The 21,407-nt window shown below is 45.2% G+C and overlaps 1 protein-coding gene across 3 annotated transcripts in view; it reads left to right on the forward strand.

Moving 5' to 3' along the window:
- Positions 1-21,407, forward strand: part of ASNSD1 (asparagine synthetase domain containing 1) — a 151,171-nt gene that overhangs the window by 30,213 nt on the left and 99,551 nt on the right. For all 3 annotated transcript variants that reach the window (XM_078680364.1, XM_078680363.1, XM_078680366.1), the window contains exon 3: positions 8,899-8,952. The gene's annotated coding sequence lies outside the window, so the exon portion shown is untranslated. The remainder of the gene's footprint in view (positions 1-8,898; positions 8,953-21,407) is intronic.

Below are 21,407 nucleotides of genomic sequence, written 5' to 3' on the forward strand. Positions count from 1 at the left end.
AGTTCTGACTGCACTACTGACAGTGGTTCTAGTATAAAAATGTGTATACACGGTTTCAAAGTTTAGCAATATGAGGCAATGCATAATGCTCCCAGAATGCTCTGATTAGATGCACATATTAGCAGAAGCTTGAAAGCAACATTAATGATTCTTTGCTTTCATTATAAAATATTCCTAAACAAATGAAAGTAGGGAAAAAACATTTAGCTAACTACTGTAAAATTTCAGGTACCCTTTCTTAGCTAGCAGAATCATTTAGCAAAATGTGTTGATGCATGCTAGTATTTCGTAAAAATATTCACATTGCAAAATCAGTGTAACCAGTTTCAATAAGGTTATGGGAATCATAAAATTAAACAAGCATTGGAAAAGCCAGTAGGTCTGAAATTGGTGGTCGGCCTTTTAGTTTTGTCAATGCGTGACTTGTTTTGGCATGGTTTTTATAAAACCTTATTGATGTGAGAGCTTCCAGGCCCTCACCATTATAACAAACATTGGCAAAAGCAGAAAATATTTTTTGTTCTCAAAAAAGCACACACTGGCACATTAGTATTGGCACTGAACAAAACTACTCTGTGTGCCGATATGCTCCTTGTAAAAGACAGAATGCTGTCACCACAGTGATGCCAGCCGATACAGAGAGAGAGCATTTTAATAAACATAAAAGGTCATGGTTAACGCCAGACCAAATTAGGGGCCCATATATTAAAGAAAGTCTCAAAAGTGCACCCTTGCATTAAGTGCAGCTATATGTCTTTCGTGAATTCACAAGAATTTACAGAACTAGGGCAAGAAATTGTACTCCTAGAAAATATTTGTGAACTTCATTTTAGCATGAGCAAATATGCATGTATAGATTTGCCAATGCGAAAACCTGAGTGTTTGCAAGTTCATTTTCCCTCCAACCACTTTTTTCCCAACTCTGGAAGAAGGTTTACCTCTGCCATTGTCAGGAGTACATTTCCAACATTTCTCAGTATGGGAAAATATTAGAGAAGAGTTGTTGAAAACCCTTAAAACATGCAAGTTAGTAGGTTTGCACAGACTCAAACGGGCATTCCAACCCTGGATCTATTGCTTGCCACTACCTTCAGCCCCAGTATGTATATCTGCGGAAACGTGGCAACATTTAGTGATTACTTGTTTTCAAACACTACTATGGTATGAGCCCTGCATAATCAGAGAGGCTATATAAGAGCTCCAACATAATGAGATTGGTGCCATAATGTGTTGCTAGCACTACATGGCACCAGAGGGACAAGTGGATTTTGTTACAGGACAAGTAGATTCATGAAGCAACCTGCCCCATGGACTAGTAGATATTTTAATATATTCCACACCCCTGCCCGGTCTATGATGGTCCCTCTATCTACGAGTTAAGCTTGGGTTATAAAAGTACTGATTATCTCTGGAGATATCTCTACGACAGTTATCACAAAGAAGTAAGACTAAAAACATTAATTGGTAGCTTTAAGGTGTGGAAAAATGTGAGAAAATTGTTGGATATAGGGTGTTTGTCATTCTACTCACCTCTCCTAAAAAAAAAAAACAGCTCTTCCTGAAATATTTAGTGATATGAGTATTAACAGGTGGAATGCCGCCGGAATTACCCATATTGGATGTTTTTTCTCAACAAAAGGGTTACTCTCCTTTGAGGAATTAAGAGAACAATATCACTTAGAATGGAGAGATTTTTTCAAGCACCTCCAAATAAGAGATTTTTTACTACAACTTACATGGGGAAATGCAACATTTGATAAAATAGACATAGCTGAGATACTTAGCACCTCCAAGAAAAGATTCAGGATTGGAGGGATGTATTCTCTCTTGTTAAAGCAATTTCCGGATGACCTAGAGAAAACGGTACAAAAGTGGCAGAATAAAATAACTATTACAATGGAAAAATTTGAATATGCTTACGGCCTGTCACAAACTGTGCTTATGTCGACTAAATTGCAGACGCAGTTTTACAAAATGTGTTTTTTCATGTATTATACTCCGAATAGAATTGCTAAATGGGGGAGTGGGAAGGGCACCTGCTGTTTTAGATGTATGCTACTTAATGTCGACTGTATTCAAATTGTTTCCTCATGTGTAGGTCTAACATCTTTAACCCTTCCAGGTACACCTCTCGTACGCTCATGACGAGCTGAGCTCGTCATGAACCGCGGGATTCCGCAATCTTCAGCGCACAGCGGTAAAACGCTTAGCGCTGATGCAGTTAAAATCTAGTATTCAAATTTTTTTTGACCTTAGTGTTAAAAACAGAGAGAACTTTATCCAATGAAATGATTGTTTTGGGGGTATCGAACTCCACAGACCCGATAATCGGATATGAATGAATTTTTATTGCAATGACAGTATTAAGGATCTGTATAGCTTCAGCTTGGCTAGACCCCATTGCTCCTTCATTCCAACAGTGGTTCTCCAGACTGTTAGCAATTTTTAATTTAGAAATGGCTATATACAAAACAAAAGGCAAGAAGCGCCGGATAAAGGGACAAAAGATATGGTCTCCTCCTCTAATTGAGTAGTCTCAATTTCAAGGTAATATTCCGTAGTATGCTCTACTAAGTAATGGGAATTTTGAACTTTAAACTTAGAATATGGATCAGATAAGAACAATGGTCTGTAACATATAGTAATTACAGTTATGCCGGTAAATGATGTAATTTCGGTAATTTATTGATGGATAGTATTTTCCACTGATTTTTTTTTATATATATATATATATATATATATATATATTATTATATATATATTGGCGTATTTGTCCTCCTATGCTTCGTTTTTTTTAATGTTTCTCTTCCCTTTCGTCTTATCCTTTGACTTGTCTGACTGGGAGGGGGGGTGGGGCCGGTGGATAATAACTGTTGTAAAATCAAATAAAGATATGTTTTTTAAAAAAGAACACTAATGGAGATGCAGCCGTACAAAGTAATGTGTATGTGAGAGAATTCCACTGATCACACTATGTAGCAAAGTAATGACGAGTTATGTACAAATGGTACTGATATGATACTCTTCTGCTTGATTTCAATAATAATAAAAAGATAGTTTAAAATTTTTTAAAAAGCAATACTATTCCCACTTGAGATTATATAATGCAGTGAGCCGTTGTTTAATCCCAGAAGTGTTCTTCATTCTTCATTTCAGGTGACTTGAATTGCACCCCATTGTCGGAAAAGATGATAGCTGGAAATCACTCCCTTAAATATATTTAATCGAAACACGAAATTACTGTCCTTGTGTTGATTACTTCTGCAATACTGACCTACAACCGTCTTGAAAAGGTATCCACTAGAACGAAGATATATTTGCACGAGCCATCTTGCCAAGTGATGGGCCCCATGATATCCAACGTAATTACTTCCCTGGGTAGCTTTGGACAACCCAAAGAGCCTAAAAGTGGGTTAAAAGCTTTAAGAGTTTTATCAGACATCTCACACTTGACGCACAATCTGACAAATCGTTCAATGTCCATGGCCACTTTAGGCCACCAATTTAACTCCTTGAGCCTGTGTTTAGTGCGTGTGATGCCTAAATGACCTTAATGACACAATTTAATAATCTTTTCTCGTAAATTCTTAGGAGCAATCGACTTGTCTCCACGTAGACCTAACGAATCACACACACTTAATGTATTACAAACTTCCCAAACACCTCTGTGTTCATCTTTCAACAACTTTTTTTCCATTCCACTTCATCCATTTACAATCCATTCTTTCACTTCAAGTAAACCTTCATCTGGACCTTCAGCTTCGACCCATTCTTCCTTGCTAAAGCTGTCCTGGGATCCTATTGAGTACACTTTTGCAACAGAGAATTCGTTCCTAGGACTATTTCTGTCAAGGGTAAAGACATTATACAGAGAAAATAGCAGTAAAAGGTTTTACTCCAGGAACATAATGAATGTCATACATAAAATCTTGTAACCTCATAGAGAGTCTTGCAATCCTTGCCATAGCATTAATCAAACCCTCAGTAGTCAAAATTTTGGTAAGTGTAAATTTCCAGCCCCACAAGAATTTTCTGAAATGTTCTAGTGCCCATACACCTGCCAAAGTTTCTTGTTCGATTACTGATTATCCTTCCTCAGTAGGGGTGAGCGAAGGAAATGCAAAAGCAATCACAACTTCTTTGTTATCATCCAGTTGTGTAAGGACACTGCCTAATCCTTTACTGCTAGCATCGTGGTAACTATAGTACCAGCTAATGGATCAAAACCTTGCAAATTTGGTGCTCTGCCAATAGCGTTCTTAATTTCCTTAAATGACTGCTGACAGGCATCACGCCAAACAAATTGTACCTTGTACTTAAGTAAAGATCAAATAGCATAGTTTTTTTCAGAGAACATCTCAACAAACTTTGCATAAAATTCCACTAGACCTAAAAAAGATCTAAGATCATCCTTCAATTTAGGCACAGGAGCATCAATGATAGCCTTTACCAAACTGGGTTTAGGTCTAATACCAGAAGCATTGACCTCATGACCTAACTAGGTAACTCCAATTTAAATTTTGAAATTTCTTCCGTCACACCTTTCACTTGCAAGAGGCTCATTACTTTTCTCAGACGTTCATCGTGGATTTTTTTGTTGGAACCCATAACCAATATTTATCTTGAAAGAAAATGACTCCCTGCATATTACCTTTAAATAACTGCTGCCTCAGACACTAACCAAAAGGCATGCAGCTGAACTGAAAGAAAACAAATTGACCTCATGACCTAAATAGGTAACTCCAATTTAAATTTTGAAATTTCTTCCGTCACACCTTTCACTTGCAAGATGCTCATTACTTTTCTCAGATGTTCATCATGGATTTTTTTGTTGGAACCCATAACCAATATTTATCTTGAAAGAAAATGACTCCCTGCATATTACCTTTAAATAACTGCTGCCTCAGACACTAACCAAAAGGCATGCAGCTGAACTGAAAGCAAACAAATGGCGTGCAGAAGGCTGTAAATTTCCTGCTAGAAGGTTGCAGAGAAATCTGCTGATATGCAGAAGAAAGGTCCATAGTAGGAAACTATTTTGCGTTTTTAGTTAAAGAGAACATTTTGTCAATCTGGGGTAAAGGAAATTGGTACACTATGATGTTGCCTTATCTTACCATTGGCTCGTCTTGCGATAGCCACAAGTGAGACCCATTCTGAAGCTTCAACATGTATGATAATATGTGCTTCCTCCAATTTTTGAGCTCTTTATTGACTATCAAAGGAACATGACGTTCTCTGTGGATCTTAGGGACAGCCTTAGGTTTTACATGAATCTTGTGTGTAAAACCTTCAAGTTTCACAATTTTGCCACTGAAAACGCTAGGGAATTCTTTCAAAACCCATTTTTTTGTTTCTTCTGCATCACATGTAACTAATGCTTGCTTTGGATTATTTGGGTCCAGAACAATGTTCACCGCATGTTGATCTTTCCATCCTAAAACGGACGGACTTTCCACTGCCACATACAATTTACATGAAGCTCTCCTCCCTTTAAATTCAAAATTGAGTATTCTATATCCAAACATATTGATCTCTTCCCCTGTAAAACCCTCTGAATTGACATGGGTAGGTACTAAATAAGGACCTATTATACTAACACACTTTTCTTCCCAAATGAAGCGAACAACAATAGTGAAAGGAGAGCTAGGGTCTGCTTCCACTTGTAATGTAATGCCCCCAAAAGAAACCATACACAAAGGTTTGTTGCACTTATGCCCAATTATATTCAACACTACACGTTTTTTATCAGCAAGTTTGGTACAAGAATGTTCAGGAGAATCATCAGAATAATTTCCTGATAAGTCTGTGTCCCTTTCTTTAAGACATGCCACACATTTTTCTTTGTGCCTTTATTCCTACACGACCTTGTGAAATGTCCTACAATTCCACATCCCAACCACTTAGATGATTTAGCAGGGCACCTGTCAAATCGGGCAGTATGTGAGGTACTTCCACATCTGAAACACACAAAACCAGAATTATTCCCCGGAACGTTTCCATCTTTCTTAGAATTCGTTTTTTGATGAACTTTATGATTTTTTAGATGTATTAGATTTTTCTCTTTATCCACTCCAAACAGAAAAAAACATGCATGTTGTTCACTGGAAGAGGTAAAAAGCTGAGGGTAGCCTATTTTAAATTGCCCAATCCTACCTGTGCTGTGGCGGGAGTACCAGAACTTTTGACACTCTGTAAGCTGCACAATGTAGATATATAAGAGACTGGTGAAAAGCAGAATCTGAGAAACAAATGATGTCACATAGACCACATTATGGTAGGCGCGCTCACCATGCAAATTATCATGGATCAAAGGAATGGTCAGAGATGAAGCAGATATAATAGCATTAGCCATGAGGGAAACTAGGAGCGTCTAGGATGAGGTGAGGTGGACCTTTAAAATGTAACAGCAATTCGGAGGCTTTTTTTTGTGTTATTTTGGGAACTCCTGGCAGGAGGTGATGTATGTGTGCGCAGGAAGGGCCAGGCCAGGCATGGTGAAAGCAACATAAGTGCGGGGAAAAAAACGGCAACACGGGCTCCACCCTGCCACTGCTCATACAAGGCGCTGACTTATCGGGAAGTAAATTGAAAACATTTAAGTTTACATCAACTGCTTATAACTAAAGTGCTTAAACTTTGAGACATGGAAAACGCAACCTTTGGGGGGGATCAACACTTTCTGAACCCTCAGTATGAAACGTTACAGCTGGAAGACATGCAGGGGACTTGTCCAGCACTGATTTAGTACAACGAGCAGGAGAGAAAGAAAATACCTGAGCATGTCTCCAGAGAGCTGTTCTCCCAGCAACCCCTTTAATCTTTGCCACTCAGCAGTCTCTTTCTCATGGAAGCCTTTTGGTACTCCTCCAATACAGGATCTCCTCTGGACTGGGCCCCCAGTACATGCCAACTTTCGTCTGGAGCAGGATCAGATGGGCAAGTAAACCTCTAAATGCGGAGCTAATCTACCGGGGCGGGTGCCAGCAATTACAAAGCGGGTCCCGTGACCACACGTAACCTTTACCGCCCATATGCCTTTACCAATCATGTCTTTACAACAAAATTCATTGCAAAGGCATGCATGGTAAAGGCATATGTGGGGTAAAGATATGCATGGAAAAGGTAACGCATGGTAACAGAACCGCATTTCAACAACCGCGTAGTTAAGGCATGCGTGGTAATCATATGAATGATTCCATTATACAAACATGGGCAGTGTTCTCTAACAACCGCCTTCCAGTATATGCAGGAGGGGAACGGTGAAGCATGACACTCGCAAGGGTGTGTGAGGGCACTATATACAAGAGGAGTAAATCCCCCTTTCTCTAAAAACATCCCAACTTTATTGAGACATACTACTCACACACTTATGTGCAAACCAGAATAGGTTGCAATTTTCTTCTCTTCTTTATGAACAGTTACCCCTCAGTGTTTACCACGTTAGTCCTTGGGAGCAATGGTACTGGACCTAGTTTCTCTCTAATAGCTCCCCGCCCCCCTCTCTACAGTGTGTTGTGCCTCTTCTTTTCTGCCATATTCCCATCCTGCCCGTGGGCCTGAGGCACCGGAACTCTGATGATCACCTCCCGCCATAATCCTCCAGCACACCGATCTTGCCTCAGTGGTGCAGTCCTGGACAGAACAAGTGGCCTGCTTTGCAGTCTCAGCATTGAAATCGGAAGGGAAGCGCGGGACCTCCCCCGACATAGGCAAAAGGTGTTCATTCCTCTTAACACCTAGAAACCAATCTCTGCTCCTTTGCTCCAGCAACTGTTCACCTGTCCCATTGGACTCGTAGTGGCTCCTTGGTGCAGGATAAGCTCAAAAACGAAACTGCTTTGGGTAGTGGAGGGGCTTGGTGGAAAACATTGGAACCACCTAGGCCCCTGGCTGTCCACCTCACCTCTTTAGGCTCTTGGCTGAATATTTTTGCCAGGGCTGATTTTGGGTAACAATCCAACAGGCACTTATCTTTGGACTTGGAATTTTGTATTTACCATTAGAAAAGCAAGTGTTGTTGGCTAAAGTGTCAGCACTGGCTTAAGGTGTTGCAGATTACATGGAGAATTTGGCAGCTAGGTGCCACTGCGGATATGCTGTCACCATGATCTGTGACATGGCAGTGACCCATGGAGCTGAGCTGATCGGGACTGTAAAGAAACCGTTCCTTCCGGTTGAAAAATAAACACCTTGATATGATTCACTCTGAAGTGGTTTTAAAAAATGGTCCTGCCTGCCTTGTTGGAAAGTCTTTGGCTTAGACTCCCTAATGTTATTGTGTAAGATATGGCTGCCTATACTACTGCCACTCCCACCATTACTGTTGCCACTAACTTTACCAACACTGCAACCACCAAAACTAAATGTATGTTTTTTATGACCTGCCACCAGAATATACAGGTATAAACAAATGCAGCTTTGATGTGTTAGCTTATTAAAACCAGATATTGGCTTTGCTAATGTTCATTATGCCTTATTTTGTATGAACATTAAAATCTTACCTCATTCCATCCCTTTTCACTTTTTCTTCATCCTTCACATTTCTCCTTCACTTCCTTTATTTTCCTCATCCCTTCCTTCCTGCCTTTATTTTGTGTAACATTTTCTGTATTCCTTCTTTCATCCCTTATTTCCACCCAATGTTTTCTGTCATACATTCTTACTTTCTTTTTCTTACCTGTAGATGTGATGCTTTTTTTTTTTTCTCCAATAACCTGCGCAAGCTTTTCGCTGTTGATGTCTCTCGATTCCTATTTGCCTAGTAGAACTTGTTGTCCTCATTTATATTTCGTACTTTTCATGCCTGTAATGCACTTGTTGCACAGTTTTCTCTTTGTGGCAGCAAGGAAGGCTGATGAACATAAGGTTTTATTTTTACTTTTGTTTGTTTTTCAGATTAGAGAACAGAACGTTGTAGTGGACGAGCTTTCCAGCTTAAAGACAGACCGTGTAAGATAACTCTACATTAATGTATCCAAAAGGGTTCTGTTTTTTATGACATTAAAGGAGATCTCTTACAGCAGACAGGTGTCCTGTTGCTCCGTTCTTAAATAGAAAGAGGATACCGGGGTAACTGGGAGCTGCCGCAGGTGCCTGACTTTTTTTTGTTTTTCAGGAAGAAAAAAATCCCTGGTGGAGGACAAGGAATGATAAGCTCCAATGGAGCAAAAATACATATGATACAAAAGTATGACAAAACAATGTTTACTATGCGCATTAGCTAATTGAAAGTCTCAGTAAATATTGAGGTGAATGGCCTGTAGAAAACAAGGATGCCACAACGTTTGATGGAAGCCTCGTCGCAGTTTCATACTGTAGTGCTGTCCTTGATTCAATAATCCTGACCCTTGAGCAGGTCTAGTCAAAATGACCTGGGCCACGCTGTTCTTCTTTTTTTTTTTTTTTTTTTTATGTCAGATATCATGTCTCCAATTTACTTCATACCAGCCCTATGTCCAAATAACCCTACTCAGATTTTGGACAACTCGCTTTTGGCATGATATTTGATCTCTGTTAGACCTGTCTGCTTCTGGGAAGACTCTAACCATCGTGATTTATTTTTGTCCCCCTTAGCCTCCCAGAGTTTCTATTTTTATTTTTACATATGTCCATCAGGAATTTTTTAATGCTGTCAGGGGGCTAGGTGTTCCTTGGCGATGACGCCATTTTTCCCTCATAACCTGTGAGGCCTAGTCAGCCCCCTTGAAAATCTAGGAATCTCCAGAGACCTAAGATGGTGTCCACCAACTGCCATAACGGACACCACTGGAGGACAGGTCCATAGGTTAACATTAGGGAACTTTCTAGAATACCCTAGAGAATTCTGCAGGTCTCAGGCCACCCTATATAAGGCCAGTGACCAGCAGCCATTTTGTGCTGACCCCAGAGTAGAGGAGTGAGGCAGTGGTGAGAGGAGGTGGACACACTGAGAGCAGCTAGTTTGTCACTGAGGCTGACAGTTACTTCAGAGGATTGTTCCCCCTTCAGCCTTTGACCGATCCCTCTCTCAAGACAACCCCTACTAACAAAGAAATCGAACTACTGAAAGAAGAAGATCCTTTTATCTCAGCGGCCTCAGCAAAACCACCCAGAACACCCTTAACTGTGGGTATTCCTGACTGACCATATCCAGCGCTGTGCTTACCGGTATTGTGGATCAGCTGTAGGAAAGGTGGGCGTCTGTGGCACCTTAGCGCCTTGAAGAGCGAGGGCGCCGTGTCTGCGCAACCTTCCTGAGAGGCCGGAGCTGTAGGTGACTGAGGAGGAGCAGCGGCGCTGTATTAGCGGATTGCGGGACCCCGGGGGCACCAGCTGCGTCAAGCAGAGCAGGTAGTGCTTCTGCGCATGCTCCCAGCGCGCCCGCTATCGAGAGCAGGAGGGGCCTAGGGTCGGGCAGGCCCAGGAGATCAGCGTCAACGTGAGGAGCAGCGTCCTTCCTATGAGCGAGTGCGGAGGCGGAAGAGGTACGAGAACGTCTGCGCATGCCCGGAGGTTCAGCGCGACTGCCGGCTTAGCTGAGGAGACGCCGGAAGATCTCCAAGGGCGCCGCCTCGTCCACAGTGACCCCCCTGCGTGCGAGCGCTCTCTACGAGGCCAGCGCCACAGCGGACGTCACAGCAAGGAGCCTGGGGGCCAGGGAAGCCTTCCTCAACCTTCCTCGACCGCCGATTGCTGCCAGGTTTCAGCGCGAGCGGGGAGAGCCCTCGCATCACACCCAGAAGCCTACAAGTAAGCTGGTAGTGTGGGAAAGGGAGGCAGCAGCACCAGGGAAAGGAGACAAGACAGTGGGGCTATAACTGAGACTTAGACTGAACTGCACCAGGAAGCCCAAGTGAAGAAAACGGGCTTGTGTTCAGCCTAATAATAACTACAGTGGCCCAAAAGTAATTGGAGCAAAGAGGAGGAAGCGGTGTAGGGAATTACAGGGTTCCTGGGGGAGAAACCCTTGTAGTTTCTTGGTAAATTGGAGGAATAGATCTCCTTTTAGCAAATTGAGCCTTTAAATTAGAGTGTGTGGAACTTGGCTAATATTATTGTGTCTCCCCTTTTTAGTCACATTGCGGGTTGGTTATGCAGTGAAGAACTACATCCAGGTCATTCTGTGAGTTGAGCAGTGCTTTAGAGAGTGGGGTAATGTACCTGCTAATGAGTCTTTAAATACATATTGCACTGTCAGGCTGCATTTTCCTTCTGTAAAGTTCTAGTGAAGTGTATTGTGTCCTGAATAATTCTAAACCTTAAATGTACCTTTGATTCTTAAATTCTGAACAGGAAAAATATTGAAGTGTGATTTGCATTCCATGTAAAAGGTGTAATTTGATTGACTTTCATCCCTGACTAAATAGCATAACAGAAAAACATATTATTTTTATAAAAGGTAACGGTATTTTTCCAAACAGAGGTGTTGTGTCTTTATTTTAGTGGTTCATTACTGAGTTACTGTGAGTGAGACTTGTAAGTACTTAGCCAACGCCTTGAGTTAGCTGTAGACCACTACTGTGCCAAGCTACCATATGTAGGCTTGGGTAATCTAGGTCTAACATAATTGGTGTTTCAGCGGTGGGATCACGGATTTGTACTTACACTCACTTATTAGTAACGCAGTGCTAACCACAAGACCTCACCTGGAGTTTTCTCCCTGCGGCCCTCCTAATTTATATTTTTGATTTTTCTAAATTTACTTCTGGTGGTGGGTGGAGGTTAACCTCAAGTCACTTCGTGGGTTTCTCCTGTGAGTAATTTTATACCATGGCAAAGCTGGAGGTGAATCTTAAAGAGTTGGAAGCCAATACTGTGGCCCAACTCAGGGATTGGTGTCAGCAGAACGGGGTATTTTTCAATAAAGGTGCCAAGAAAGGAGAGTTGCTGACAAGCATAAGGGCATGGTTAGAAGCTCGCCTAAGGGAGGAACCAGAAATGGAAGTGGGTGATGGGGACACTGTTACTGAGGCTGCATTGCTGAATCAAATGGGGAGAGGGAATCTTCTGACAGGTCCCAGGCTACCTTCAAGGGCAAGCAGCAGTGTTTCAGACAGGGGCTTAACCGAAGCCGAGCTGGAGGATAGGAGGGAGGAGAGGAGGTTGAAAATAGAACTAGCCAGGATGGACATGGAAAGGGAGGATAGGAGGTTGGCACATGAGCGAACCATCAAAGAGATGGATTTACAAGCCCTAAACCGAGGATCCCCCAAATCAGAGAATGGTGGCAGCGATACCCAGACCAACATCAAAGAACCTAGACCGTACCTACCAAAAGATATTATGGCTTGTTATGTACCCAGTGACGACATTGCTAAGTGGCTAGCCGCCTACGAGGTCTCGCTAAGGGCCCATGGGATTCTGGAAGTCCACTGGGGAGGTGGGTTGTACAAATACATGCCCCCCACTGGCAGGGATACTTTGTTGGCTCTTGACCAGAGTGAACAGACCTACTATCCGGCTATGAAATCAGCGCTGCTCAAGAAGTTTGGGTTGACCCCTGAGAAATATAGGCAAAAGTTCCGGGGTAGCTACAAGCTGGGCACGCAAAACTGGGTAGATTTCTTGGACTACGCCAGGAAGGCCCTGGAGGGTTGGGTAAGAGGCAGCGAAGTAGGAGACTATGAGGGACTATATGACCTCATACTCAAGGAACACCTACTCGAGAAGTGTCTTCCCGAACTAAGACAGCATCTGGTGGACAGCAAGCTGACCAGCCCCAGGAAGCTTGCTGAGGAGGCGGACATCTGGGTTAGTACCCGGGTGTCGACTAAGGGGACTGGAGGGAATTCCCAGAAGCAAGGACAGGGCGCCCCCCAGAGGAAAGAGGGAGGGGAAACTAAGAGGGAGTTCTCAAAAGGGCCACAAAATACTTCGCAAGGAAGGGGCAGAGGATTCATCCCCAAGAGTAACCCCCCTCGCAACCCTACCCCTGGCCAAAGCCAGCAGCCAAGGGTTGTTCATTGTTTTGAGTGTGGTGGTGTGGGACACTATAAAGGAGATGTGAGGTGCCCAAAAAGACCACCCCCTCCCACTGGAGGAAAAGCCCCGGGAATCACTAGTGTAGTGCTCGGGGAGGAGATGCCTTTGGTTAATGGAGGGAAGCGGGCGGGTGTCACCTTAGTGTCCCTAGGAGATAAGGAGATGGTTCCCAAGACCCAGCTGCCCTCTAATACTACTAAGTATGAGCAGTGGGTCACCATCAATGGCCGTAGAGGGGAGGCTCTGAGAGACACAGGAGCCAGCATGACTATGGTAAGGAGTCAGCTGGTGTCTCCAGAGCAGGTCATCCCAGATGTACTCCATCCCGCCGTAATGGCTGACGGCAGAGTGGGCCACTATCCTGTGGCTGAGGTTCCCTTTGAGTGGGGAGGGGTTGCAGGTCCACTTCGAGTTGCCGTAAGCCCTGCCGTGCCTGTTGACTGCCTGTTAGGGAATGATATGGAGCACAATGCTTGGAGGAGGGTGGAGTACCAGACTCACTCTGAGATGCTGGGACCCCCTGACTGGACTTGCGTCAGCACCAGGTCCGCGACTGCCCGAAGGGGGAGTTCATTGAAGCTGGAGCCTGGAACAATGGCCCAGCCGACTGCCAGAGAGGAGAAGGACAGGAGGCCGGAGGACCCGGCCTCGACATCTCCACCTCGTGAGACAACTGGACCACCTGCGGAGGTGGATCTGGAGTCCACCGGGGAGAATGTTGCTTCCCTGGAAAACCTACCCATCCCAACTGAATGGCATGTGGAGGGAGGTCCTTCCCGGGAAGAGTTCTGCAAAGCTCAGAAAGAGTGTCCTACTCTCGAGGGGCTGCGGCAACAGGCCAACGCCCAGGCAGCGGGAAACATTGAAGGGAGCTACCAGATTTACTGGGAGGATGGACTCCTCTACAGTGAGCCCAAGACACCTGGTCACGGTTCAGCCAGAGCCTTGGTGGTCCCTCAATGCTTTAGAGCCTTTCTACTGGAACTGGCTCATGAGATACCATTGGCAGGACACCTGGGACAGGACAAGACCTTTGCCCGGCTTGTCCCCCATTTCTACTGGCCTCGAATGAAAGTGGCGTCGGATACATATTGTCGGACGTGTGTGTCTTGCCAAGCCAGTGGGAAAACTGGGGTGAAGCTAAAAGCTCCCCTGGAACCACTACCCGTCGTTAGCACCCCCTTTGAGAGGGTGGGCATCGACATTGTAGGGCCATTGGATCCACCAACTTCAGCTGGACATCGGTTCATACTGGTTTTGGTGGATCATGCCACCCGGTACCCAGAGGCAATACCTCTGAGGACCATCACTGCACCTGCAGTGGCAAGGGCCCTGATGGGGATTTTCACCAGAGTGGGTTTCCCCAAGGAGGTCATTTCCGACAGGGGGACTAACTTCCTTTCAGCATACATGCGGGCCATGTGGAAGGAGTGCGGCGTTACCTATCGGTTTACTACTCCCTATCACCCACAAACCAATGGTCTTGTGGAAAGGTTTAACAAAACCTTGAAAGGTATGATACGGAGCCTTCCTGAGAGCTTGCGAAAGAAATGGGACATTCTCCTACCCTGTCTCTTGTTTTCCTACAGGGAAGTGCCACAGAAGGGAGTGGGCTTCAGCCCCTTCGAACTTTTGTATGGGCACCCTGTAAGGGGACCTCTCAGCCTGGTGAAAGACGGATGGGAACAGACTCCCAGGAAGCTTCCCCAGGACGTGGTGAGCTACATGCTGGCCTTCCGGAGCCAAATGGCTAAGTTGTGGAAGCAGGCTTCAGACAACTTGGAGGCCAGCCAAGCAGTTATGAAAGAGTGGTATGACCACAACGCTCACCCAGTGGAACTGGAGCCTGGACAGAAAGTGTGGGTAATGGAACCTGGCGAGCTAAATGCCCTCCAGGACCGTTGGACAGGCCCCTTTGAGGTTTTAGAGAAAAAGGGGAAGTCTACCTATTTGGTGGATCTTAAGACCCCGAGGCAGCCCCTCAGGGTGCTGCATGCCAATCGCCTCAAGCCACATCATGAGAGGCCCGAGGTTGTCTTAATGCTGGTGACCGATGGAGCAGAGGAAGAAGAAAGTGAACCTCTCCCTGATCTTCTCTCGTACAAAGAAAAAGATGGATCAGTGGAGGGAGTGATTCTCTCGCCATCCCTGACTTCTGAACAGCAAAGCGATTGCCGCCAGATCCTGGAGCAATTTTCTCCCCTGTTCTCCCTTGTCCCAGGTAGGACCCACCTGTGTACCCATGACGTGGACACAGGAGACAGCCCACCTGTGAAATCTAAAATCTACCGGCTGTCGGACAAGGTGAAGGCCAACATCAAAAGTGAAGTCGCCAAGATGCTGGAGCTAGGGGTGATTGAACCTTCTGGTAGCCCTTGGTCTAGCCCGGTGGTTTTGGTACCAAAAGCTGCCCCACCAGGCACCACACCTGAATTGAGATTCTGTGTGGACTACCGAGGCTTGAACTCCGTGACTAAAACTGATGCACATCCTATCCCACGGGCGGATGAGCTTATTGACCGGCTGGGAGCTGCCCAATACTTAAGTACCTTTGACCTGACTTCAGGGTACTGGCAGATTTCCCTTACTGAGGAGGCGAAGGAAAGATCAGCCTTCTCTACACCTGAGGGACACTACCAATTTCGTGTGATGCCCTTTGGGCTCAAGAATGCCCCTGCCACTTTTCAGAGGCTGGTGAACAGGGTCCTTTCGGGAATGGAAGCTTTTTCTGCTGCATACCTGGACGATATTGCTGTCTTCAGCAGCAGCTGGGAGGACCATTTGCAGCACCTGCAAGCTGTTCTTCATGCCCTGCAACAGGCTGGCTTGACCATCAAGGCCAGCAAGTGTCAGATCGGACAAGGGTCGGTGGTGTACCTAGGTCACTTGGTGGGCAGAGGGACGGTGCAGCCCCTCCAGGCAAAGATTGAGACCATCATCGCCTGGGAGCCCCCCAAGACTCAAACCGAGGTCCGAGCCTTCCTGGGCCTCACTGGATACTACCGTCGCTTCGTGAAGGGGTATGGCACTATCGTGGCCCCCCTCACTGAACTTACTTCCAAGAAGCAACCCCGACGGGTAGTCTGGACAGAGGCTTGCCAGCGAGCCTTCATGACCTTGAAACAAGCATTGTGTTCCGCTCCCATTCTCAAGGCCCCTAATTTTGCTAGAGAATTCATTGTCCAAACAGATGCGTCAGAACATGGCATTGGGGCAGTGTTATCGCAGCTAAATGATGAGGGCTTGGATCAACCCGTGGTCTTCTTGTCCAGAAGGCTACTCCCCAGGGAAAGGAGATGGAGTACAATTGAGAGAGAAGCCTTTGCGGTGGTTTGGGCTCTGAAGAAGCTGCGACCATACCTGTTTGGTTCGCACTTCCTAGTTCAGACTGACCATCGCCCCCTTCGTTGGCTGATGCAAATGAAGGGGGAGAATCCCAAGTTGTTAAGGTGGTCCATCTCCCTACAGGGAATGGACTTTAGGGTGGAACACCGACCTGGGGCAGACCATGCCAACGCAGACGGTCTATCCAGATATTTCCGCCTTAGTGATGAGGACTCCCAAGGGGTTGGGTAGTTCTCCCCACTTTCAGCTGGGGGGGACGCGTGTTAGACCTGTCTGCTTCTGGGAAGACTCTAACCATCGTGATTTATTTTTGTCCCCCTTAGCCTCCCAGAGTTTCTATTTTTATTTTTACATATGTCCATCAGGAATTTTTTAATGCTGTCAGGGGGCTAGGTGTTCCTTGGCGATGACGCCATTTTTCCCTCATAACCTGTGAGGCCTAGTCAGCCCCCTTGAAAATCTAGGAATCTCCAGAGACCTAAGATGGTGTCCACCAACTGCCATAACGGACACCACTGGAGGACAGGTCCATAGGTTAACATTAGGGAACTTTCTAGAATACCCTAGAGAATTCTGCAGGTCTCAGGCCACCCTATATAAGGCCAGTGACCAGCAGCCATTTTGTGCTGACCCCAGAGTAGAGGAGTGAGGCAGTGGTGAGAGGAGGTGGACACACTGAGAGCAGCTAGTTTGTCACTGAGGCTGACAGTTACTTCAGAGGATTGTTCCCCCTTCAGCCTTTGACCGATCCCTCTCTCAAGACAACCCCTACTAACAAAGAAATCGAACTACTGAAAGAAGAAGATCCTTTTATCTCAGCGGCCTCAGCAAAACCACCCAGAACACCCTTAACTGTGGGTATTCCTGACTGACCATATCCAGCGCTGTGCTTACCGGTATTGTGGATCAGCTGTAGGAAAGGTGGGCGTCTGTGGCACCTTAGCGCCTTGAAGAGCGAGGGCGCCGTGTCTGCGCAACCTTCCTGAGAGGCCGGAGCTGTAGGTGACTGAGGAGGAGCAGCGGCGCTGTATTAGCGGATTGCGGGACCCCGGGGGCACCAGCTGCGTCAAGCAGAGCAGGTAGTGCTTCTGCGCATGCTCCCAGCGCGCCCGCTATCGAGAGCAGGAGGGGCCTAGGGTCGGGCAGGCCCAGGAGATCAGCGTCAACGTGAGGAGCAGCGTCCTTCCTATGAGCGAGTGCGGAGGCGGAAGAGGTACGAGAACGTCTGCGCATGCCCGGAGGTTCAGCGCGACTGCCGGCTTAGCTGAGGAGACGCCGGAAGATCTCCAAGGGCGCCGCCTCGTCCACAGTGACCCCCCTGCGTGCGAGCGCTCTCTACGAGGCCAGCGCCACAGCGGACGTCACAGCAAGGAGCCTGGGGGCCAGGGAAGCCTTCCTCAACCTTCCTCGACCGCCGATTGCTGCCAGGTTTCAGCGCGAGCGGGGAGAGCCCTCGCATCACACCCAGAAGCCTACAAGTAAGCTGGTAGTGTGGGAAAGGGAGGCAGCAGCACCAGGGAAAGGAGACAAGACAGTGGGGCTATAACTGAGACTTAGACTGAACTGCACCAGGAAGCCCAAGTGAAGAAAACGGGCTTGTGTTCAGCCTAATAATAACTACAGTGGCCCAAAAGTAATTGGAGCAAAGAGGAGGAAGCGGTGTAGGGAATTACAGGGTTCCTGGGGGAGAAACCCTTGTAGTTTCTTGGTAAATTGGAGGAATAGATCTCCTTTTAGCAAATTGAGCCTTTAAATTAGAGTGTGTGGAACTTGGCTAATATTATTGTGTCTCCCCTTTTTAGTCACATTGCGGGTTGGTTATGCAGTGAAGAACTACATCCAGGTCATTCTGTGAGTTGAGCAGTGCTTTAGAGAGTGGGGTAATGTACCTGCTAATGAGTCTTTAAATACATATTGCACTGTCAGGCTGCATTTTCCTTCTGTAAAGTTCTAGTGAAGTGTATTGTGTCCTGAATAATTCTAAACCTTAAATGTACCTTTGATTCTTAAATTCTGAACAGGAAAAATATTGAAGTGTGATTTGCATTCCATGTAAAAGGTGTAATTTGATTGACTTTCATCCCTGACTAAATAGCATAACAGAAAAACATATTATTTTTATAAAAGGTAACGGTATTTTTCCAAACAGAGGTGTTGTGTCTTTATTTTAGTGGTTCATTACTGAGTTACTGTGAGTGAGACTTGTAAGTACTTAGCCAACGCCTTGAGTTAGCTGTAGACCACTACTGTGCCAAGCTACCATATGTAGGCTTGGGTAATCTAGGTCTAACAATCTCTAACCATTGTCTCCCTTTTTATTGTCTGGCTTGACAGTGCAGCTGTCGTCAGACTATTATGTGAGAATCACAAGGAGAAGGGATTTGGCTCCACCCACAGGTTTGAAGACAGGAGTGCATGTTTTGATTGGGCAGAAGTCTTGTGCTTCCACAAAAAAGTGCTTGCTCTCCACACAGCTGTGTATTGTTTATTTATCCAAATAGCTAAACTTGAACTTTCAGGGATACACATATGACATTGTAATGCTATTAAAGTGCCTTCGATAACTAGATAATTTATGGTGATTTTCTCTGGCAGCAGCACAGATGGAAGGATGGCAGTCATTAGCCTACATGTATTTTTATATCTGGCTTGACAGTGGAACTGTTACCTGACCTTTTAACCTACACCAATATTATTCAACAGTTTTCTGCTTCCACTGAAATACATAGCCAATACCATGCTATCTACTTGTAATGCTTCACATTACCATGCAACATTACTTTAAAGCCAAACCTGTTGGCATTGTCAATGCTTGTTTGCATACCTTGCCTCTGGTCCTTCCCACTCTGGTGCCTGAGATAGGGGCTGACATTGTGAACGGATGACAAGCCATCAGTGAGAAATGTTTATGAATAGTGGGGATTTCTGACCATCCAAAAGGACACAGCCCTGAACTGTTTGGTGAATACTTGATACTTAACACGCCAAACCCAAGGGGCATCTCAGCACTTTTTTCAGTTGAAATGCTTTACAAATACCCAGTGCTGACACCTAGGCCCGGGCTGGGCTGCCCCTTAGGCCAGTCATCGCACGCATCTTTAACTACATTGATGCTATCCTCTAGGCAAGCAGAATGTTCGGTCCCTTGGAAGGGGAGGGTGCTCACACCGTGATGATCCTAGCGTTTTACATTTGAAGTGAGAACTTCAGAAAAGAGAGCTCAAGCACATGATGTTCATCCTGCCACGCCTAAGAGTAATATCGGAAAGGAGATGGGGTATCCAGTACAGGTTATGGCAGTGGTTCCCAAACTTTTTCAACCTGTGGCTCCTTTGACCCATTGGCCATTGCCCGTGGCTCCCCACTTTTACTTTTTTTGGAGTGTCGGGGGATGTAAGCCCGGCCTCAGGAGTATTTGCATTTTTCTCCCTGAAAATAATTGGGATGAAGCTGATGAAGGTATTCTAATCAAATACACTGGGTGTTTGTTTTACTAAGGCGGCACCTCTAATAAAATATTCCAAGGTACACTTCTTTGCCCATTCCTTTTTTAGAGTGCCCTCTCAAACTTTTTTATCCCCCTTACAGTGCTAGTTAGCACCTCCTTTACACGTAGGCCCAATTGCCAAAGTTTTTCTGCGCTTGAAGAATATTTACGTGCAACCTATTTCATACGTGCCAACACCTGTCTCAGCAGGGTGACTAACAATTTTTTTTTACGACATACAGCTTTCTTTTTTCTGTCTCCTCCCTAAAATTGCCTCCTAATCAATGCAAGCCATTTTTTTTTTAAAAAGTACCTTTTTCTTGGTGCCAAATGTTGGCATTATACCGTGTATATGGTGTTTTACTTCCGTGCTCAAGGGGAGAGCAGACCTGTCTGGAAATGTTTGTGTACTGAAAGAAATGTGTACTGGAAGTACCTATGGTTCAAGTACACATGTCAATACTTAATAATACTTAGTGTGTTTAATAGACTGGACAACTTTACTTTCTTGATAACTTGCATTGGTGTAAAATGCATTTTGAATAAAAAAATATTAACGAGTCTAACAAAATAAATCCAGCATTTTCCGCCTACTTTGGGAGTGTTGGAACATGGAGATCCAGTGAAATATGGAGGTCATCTCCCTCGACATGCCATCATTTAAGCACTACATTTACAGCTTTAGGCATGTTACTTTCTAATCATTGACTTCATGCGTTAAGTCTAATTAGTTTAACTGAAGCCAACAGACCCTTCAACATGAAATGCATTAAAGTGCTTGGTGCGCGGCTCCCCTGGTTAGGTTTGGTGGCTCCCCAGGAGCCACGGCGCACAGTTTGGGAACCACTGGGTTATGGGAATGACTTTAATGTTAGACAGAGGTAAGGATAAGAAAATAGCAAAAAATGGCCTGGAACAGAGGAAGAAACCCTGAAATGTGGAAGATTGACAGTGGTGGGCTCCAAGATTATCGCAACCAAGAAGGAAGGTACTCAACATATCGGACAAGATACTGCTGTCAGGAAAATGGATCAAACAGACTAGGGACCAGTGACGGGTTCGATTGGAACAGAAGATGCATCTGATTGCCAAGAGGAACAATTAAACTGAGATCATAGGGGCTACTAATGCAAGGTATGGTGATGGAGAAAATGAAAATGAGAAGCCAGCTAGTGACAAGACTTGTATATGTACTGTGACTGTTTATGGCTATGAGGAGCATCCCACCTAATAATTGAGCTGATATTACATGAAGGTGTCATGAGGAGATGGTGTCTGGGCTATGCTGACATCAACCTATGGTGACCTTCCTTAAGGCGAGGCCTTGATCTTGATTAGTGAGAGGCACAAAGTGATCAAAGCAGAAGGTACATTACCCGGGGTACCCCTTGAAAAGAGTGGCACGGTATAGTTATCTCACTGTTGGTGAGACCAGCGTCTTGTGCAATGAGGAGCAGGTGGTTGTATGCTTGTTGCATAAGGTGATGAGATGGAGCGAATGAAAGGTAAGGCTGTTAATTTTCAAGAGGCGTGGTCGGTGAGATGGGTGAAAGCAGTGATTGCACAGTTAAATAGTAGGTTACATTCATGATGGGCCCATGCATACACCACC

This window comes from Lissotriton helveticus, chromosome 3_1 (assembly GCF_964261635.1).
Source record: "Lissotriton helveticus chromosome 3_1, aLisHel1.1, whole genome shotgun sequence".
Taxonomy (NCBI): Eukaryota; Metazoa; Chordata; class Amphibia; order Caudata; family Salamandridae; genus Lissotriton; species Lissotriton helveticus.